At 50.5% G+C, this 5,499-nt stretch overlaps 1 long non-coding RNA gene across 1 annotated transcript; it reads left to right on the top strand.

The window, feature by feature from the left end:
- The first annotated feature begins 130 nt into the window (after positions 1-130).
- Positions 131-4,938, top strand: LOC146426382 (uncharacterized). Its single transcript, XR_014856661.1, has 2 exons — positions 131-4,069; positions 4,635-4,938. It is a non-coding gene; the product is annotated as an uncharacterized LOC146426382 (long non-coding RNA).
- The last annotated feature ends 561 nt before the right edge of the window (positions 4,939-5,499 follow it).

The following is a 5,499-nucleotide window of genomic DNA, read 5'->3' as shown; positions in this document are numbered from 1 at the left end:
CCTTCCTTCCTTCCTTCCTTCCTTCCTTCCTTCCTTCCTTCCTTCCTTCCTTCCTTCCTTCCTTCCTTCCTTCCTTCCTTCCTTCCTTCCTTCCTTCCTTCCCTCCCTCCCTCCCTCCCTCCCTCCCTCCCATCTCCCTCCCCATGCTGGGGACCCCCGATTGTCCCCACTTCCCCCTCTCCCATTGCCCTCTTCCATGTGGTCACTGAAAGCAGCTGAGCAGAGAGGTGCATGCAAGTGGAGGGGTTTGCCTTGACCTCCTTGGAGCCACCTTTCCTTGCCCCATGTGAGGTCTGGGGATGCCCAGGCAGGGGATGGATCACAGCAGGTTTATGGGCTGGCTGCCCTCTGCATGCCAGGGATTTTGCCACTGGGGCCATACAGGGTCTGGTGTGAGCCCCTTCACACTTCTGTGCCTCAGTTTCCCCACTATAAAGAACAGGCATAAGTGTTTCCTGCCCTAGGGAGATTTAAGCATCTTTGAAATTGCAGTACTCTGTGATTTCCTCAGGATATACCACCAGAAAGGAGTAAAATTGTGTGTTTTTTTTATTTAAAGGGAGGCATAGGGGAAAACCTCTGGGTTCTTTTTTTAAATGTTTGTGAAATTCAGTAGTTTGGAGCAAAGTCCTCCCACTTCCCTCCCATTTTGGTTTTCTACCTGCATGTCTACAGTGCAGCCAAACCAGAACCATCCCACTGACTCCGATAACCTCCTGGGAACAGCAACAGCTTCCAGTTTGGCACAGTGATCACAGCAAGGACCATAACCTGCACATGGGGCACATTTCAGTCATTGTTCAAGTTCAGCCACTGCCAACAGTCCCAGAAACTGCCCCTTCTCCAAAATACAGGAATGAAAAAGACCCCCGGACTTATGCAATGGGAAAAGTGGCAGCTCCCAGCTGTATGGACACTTTCTGCTGGTGCCCTACAAGGAGCAGACTCGTGTCTTTTCCTGTGTCTCAGTTTCTCTGTCGGGTACTTTGGCAGGAGTTAATAAAGGTCTGCTGGCAATGGAGAAGGGAAAATGCCCCAGGGAGCTTTTTTTGCCATCCCTGCAAGTGATATTGCCAAAAAATGATGTGCTACATGTTCAATTTGGTTTTTTCTAAAGCGGGGTCTTTTGGTGGGAAGAAGCTGGAAATTGAAAAACCAAAGAAAGAAACTCAAACAGAAGCATCTCTGTTCACATCACTGTTTTTCCCTTCTCTTGGTGGTCTGCTCCAACTGACGTGATTTCGCTTTTCGTAGCTGGAGAAGTGTGTGTATTCTCCATCTTGTTTGTTTAAAATTACTTCAATTGCTCTCACAAGGAGTTTTGGGGCACGTTTATCTTTTGGAAAAGACAACCCTGACATGGCCCCTCCCCAGTTTCCATGGGAGCATCCTCCCACTGCAGTGGGATCAGTATTCCACTGGTCCAGAGGGTTTTTTGGCTCCTTTATACCCCAAATCCACATGCTCAGAGCATGGAGGTGGCTTTCCATGAAGGTATCAACACCATCTCATCCAGGAGAATCCCACATGGGTTTTCCACACAAGTACTATCAGGGATGGAGAAAGTCCTCCAAGATTTTCCCCTTGCCAGCTGAGCTAGTGCATAATAAAAATGTAATGTGTTTCACAGCAGGAGGGAGGGCCAATTAAACTCGAATTTCATTTCATACATCAATGTTTACAAGTGAAATTCAGACACAAACAGATTTCTGGTCAAGCTCTTCCGATGCAGAATTAATTTGTTCATCACACAGAGTCTTGGAGAGCGCTGTAATTTAGTAAGCACCGTGCACATAAATAATAATTACAGGTTCCTGCTGATAGCATGATTGTATTTAAGTATCAAGTAACTCTGAGATTAATGACCTGCCAATCTGGTGCTCTTGACAAGGCTGAAGCCTCTTGAGTTCATCCTGTGTTAACCCTTTATGTTATCCTGGTACCTCTCAGGGCTGGGAAAAGCAAACCAGGACCCTGGGGATGGGATCTTGTGGTGCAATGGGATATCCCAGCAAGATGAGGCACAGGAGCCTCTCCAGCACACAGAGATGGATTTTTAGTTACCTTCCTTATTTTATTGGCACATTAAACCCACCATGGAGGTTGTCTCAAGCCCTGGAGTCACCCCCCACCCTCAGCCCCACCACCTGGGTGCCCTGAGATACATCCCCAGCAAACCAAAGGCCAGCAAGGGAGAAAACCTGCCCTCCAGAACATGAATGGAGGCAGAGGGAAGCTGATGATCCTGATTCCCTGTGGAGGATCTGTGCCTTCATCCCACCTTCCAACTAGGCTGCCCTGTGTAAACATCCCCACTGCCAGAGCCAGAACCTCCCAGTTCCATGGCACGTCAGTCGGAGGGCTTACGGCTGGTATTTAAACCAAAGCGGAACTATCATTCCCCTTCCTCGGACACCACATATCTGTCTGGTGATCCACAGCTTTGGGCCATTCTTGGATGTTGAATTCTGCTGTACCTTCCCAGGCAGGTAAGGTCTCTGGAAAGGGTGGGAAGTGGGGAGGGAGAGGAAATCTCATGGCAGTTTTACAGCCCAGTGGGTTCAGTTGTGACTTTCAGCACACTCCCATCCAAGATGCCTCTTGCCTATGATGTGCTGTCCTTCCAGCACTGCCAAACTCCCAAATAAATATTTCATCAATTCCAATGCCCCTTCCTTCACTGCTCTCTCCAGCGTGAGCGTTGTGCTGACATTTGTCACCACAGTCACAGTTAAATGGCTCTCAGACACATGGTGGTGGGATGTTTCTGAGCAGCTCTGCCACCCTCATGAAAATTTCAAAGGAACATGTTTTTCCAGTTTGGGCAAAAACTAAAGATCAGAGACACCAGTGATTCCATGGGGGAGCTCATCTGCTCAGCCATGGAGAAAAGGATCCTCGAGGAGCCCCTGGGCTGTCCTGAAGGCAGCAGAGGTGTGTGATCACACAGCCTGCTGGAATTGGCACCTGCACAGAGCAGGGGTGGGTTAATCCCACAACCAGGAATTCATGTGCTCACCCACACCCAAGTCCATCCTCACAGCTGGCACCCTCATCCACGGGATTGTGCACTAAGGACTGGCCAGGTTTTCCAGGTTTGTTTGGAAATAGTTGCAGTCCCCAACCACCTGCTCCCATCACAATACCAGGAAAGCACCAGCAAGCACCATGGCTGAGCTCTCTGGCCCTGCTCTCCTCCCTGTCAGGTACAGTTTTCCTGTCAGGTACAGTTTTACTTTTAGGCTGCTGAAATCTCTTGCTGAGCTTCCTGCTAGTGTGGGAACTGAGGCACAGATTTGCTATGGATTTTGGGAGACACTGAGCTCTGCTGGCTGATCGCCATCCTGACAGACACCTCTGCTACAAAGCATCCTCCAGCCCCAGAGCATCCTCCATCTGCTTCTGAGACCTGTTTCAGGAGACATCAGCGTGAAGGGGGATTGGGACCCTCCTCAGCAACCCAGAGCCTCTTTCTGCCCCAAGGAAATGTCCCTAGCACCCCACCCTGACCCAGCCAACCCCACCAAACATGATTGCTGTCTGTTCTGAGCAGCTTCCACTTCCAGCCAGCTGGCTGATGTATCCAGCTGACCTGCCAGACCCCAACTTTGGATGCAGCAGGAAAAGGATCACAACTTTACTCACTCAGCACTGTACCCAGTGGGCCTAATGCAGATGTTTGAGATCCAGATGTCCATGTCCTCTCCTGGTCCTTGACTGCTTCATTTTCTGCCTCCCCATTTTTCATGGAGGCAAATCACCAAGGCCCTGTCCCTGCCTGTTCTTCTCAGCGCATGGCGTTGGTGACACGGCTGTCAGTGCCCAGCCAGCACGAAGTCTTCGGGGTTTGTCTGCTGAGTGTGGCTGAGCTCCAAACACGAGGTGCCAGAGCTCCTGGCTCGGTCCCAAAGGATCTTATCTGACTGCCAGGGACTATTAACATTTCTCTTCTTCCAGAAGGATGTCAGCTTTGTTTGGGATGAAACCAGCCTTTGGAAGAGCAGACGATTGAGTGATGTTGCAACCAGTAGGGTCTCCTGACCTGTGCTTACAGCTCTGGGGATGCCGGGTAAGATCTTGGAGGCTGGATGAGGCTCTACCTGCAGAGGGATGGCTGGAGAGCCCCAAGGAGCTGGTGGCTTTGGAGAAACCTGTGAGGATGTGAAATACAGGACAAAAAGGGAAGCTCTGGGTTAAACACTTCCAGCAATCCCAATTGCAGAGGAGCAATTGCTGGCACAGCAGGAGCCAGAGACCTGGAGAAACACCAACAGGGGAAACTGCGGCCAGAGTATTAAACATGCTGCAAGCACAGAACCAGGATCTTAGTACAAGTCAGAAAAAAGCAGCTTGACTGTGCCAGCTAGTTCAAAAGGAAAATAGGATGAGATACTCAGCAAAAGCCTTGGATTATAGGCAAGAATGACTGCATCCTGATTGGAGTTTGACTGGCACTCCATCACTAACCCAAGCCACGGTAACAGAAATGCTTATGTTTCTGATTAAAATTATTTGAGTGGCTAAAGGGAGCTGTATTTTAATGCATTCACGTAGTTAAGGTGTGTTTAGAGGCTGCACATTGAATAAGCACATAAAGTCAACTTTTTTCCTCTGGGGAATGTCCTGTCCCACAGAGCTTTCCATGCAGGGAATGCTGTGTCCAGCTCTGGAGACCCCAAAAAAGAAATGCACCCTCTGCCGTGATTCCAGAGGAGGCCGTGGAGATGCTCTTCTGCTCTGGAGACACGCAAAGAGAGCTGAAGGTGTCCAGCCCGGAGAAGGCTCCAGGGAGACCTTAGAGCCCCTTCAGGTGCCTCAAGCAGCTCCAAGACAGGTGGAGAGGGACTTTGGGCAAGGGCCTGGAGTGCCAGGAAAAGGGGGCATGGCTTCCCACTGCCAGAACTGAAGTTTGACACATAAATCACAAACTGGATCTAAGTACATCTGTCTTGGTTTGAAAGACAGGTGTCTGCTAAGAGAGGTGGAACCCTCCCCTAGAATAGAGAATATGATCCCACTTCCCTCTGAATTATTTTAACTTTGGAATCAAGGGCTTTCAGGCAAAGGTATGGGGAAAGGAATCACAGTTCTTTACTAGTATCTATAGCAGAGTAAACAAGCAATAAAAAGAATAGCAACAACAAACAAAACCAGAAATCCTGTGACAGATGTCCCTGGGCTCGCAAGCACTTTCCCGTTTGGTGCAGTTATAGTCAGAACCAGCAGGGGCGCTGTTGAGCTCCCGGCCGGGCAGGTGCAATGACTCCCGAGCGGCTGCAGGTGGCGCTGTGGCGCAGGGTCAGGTCAGCCTCACGCAGCTGGTAATGGCGGGCAGGCTGACTAACAGGCAGGCAGCTCGGAGTGGCAAAGCGGGGCGGCAGGGGCAGGGGCTGGCTCTCTCCCGGGCTAGCCAGCGAGGTAGCAGGGACTTTGCAGACATGGCAGATGCCGCGGTGCGTTCTGGCGAAAACTGGGCGGGCGGCAGTGACAGCTGGGCTC

This window comes from Lichenostomus cassidix, chromosome 27 (genome assembly GCF_008360975.1).
Source record: "Lichenostomus cassidix isolate B80296 chromosome 27, HeHo_3.0, whole genome shotgun sequence".
Lineage (NCBI taxonomy): Eukaryota > Metazoa > Chordata > Aves > Passeriformes > Meliphagidae > Lichenostomus > Lichenostomus cassidix.
This window is presented reverse-complemented; position numbering and strand designations above follow the sequence as displayed.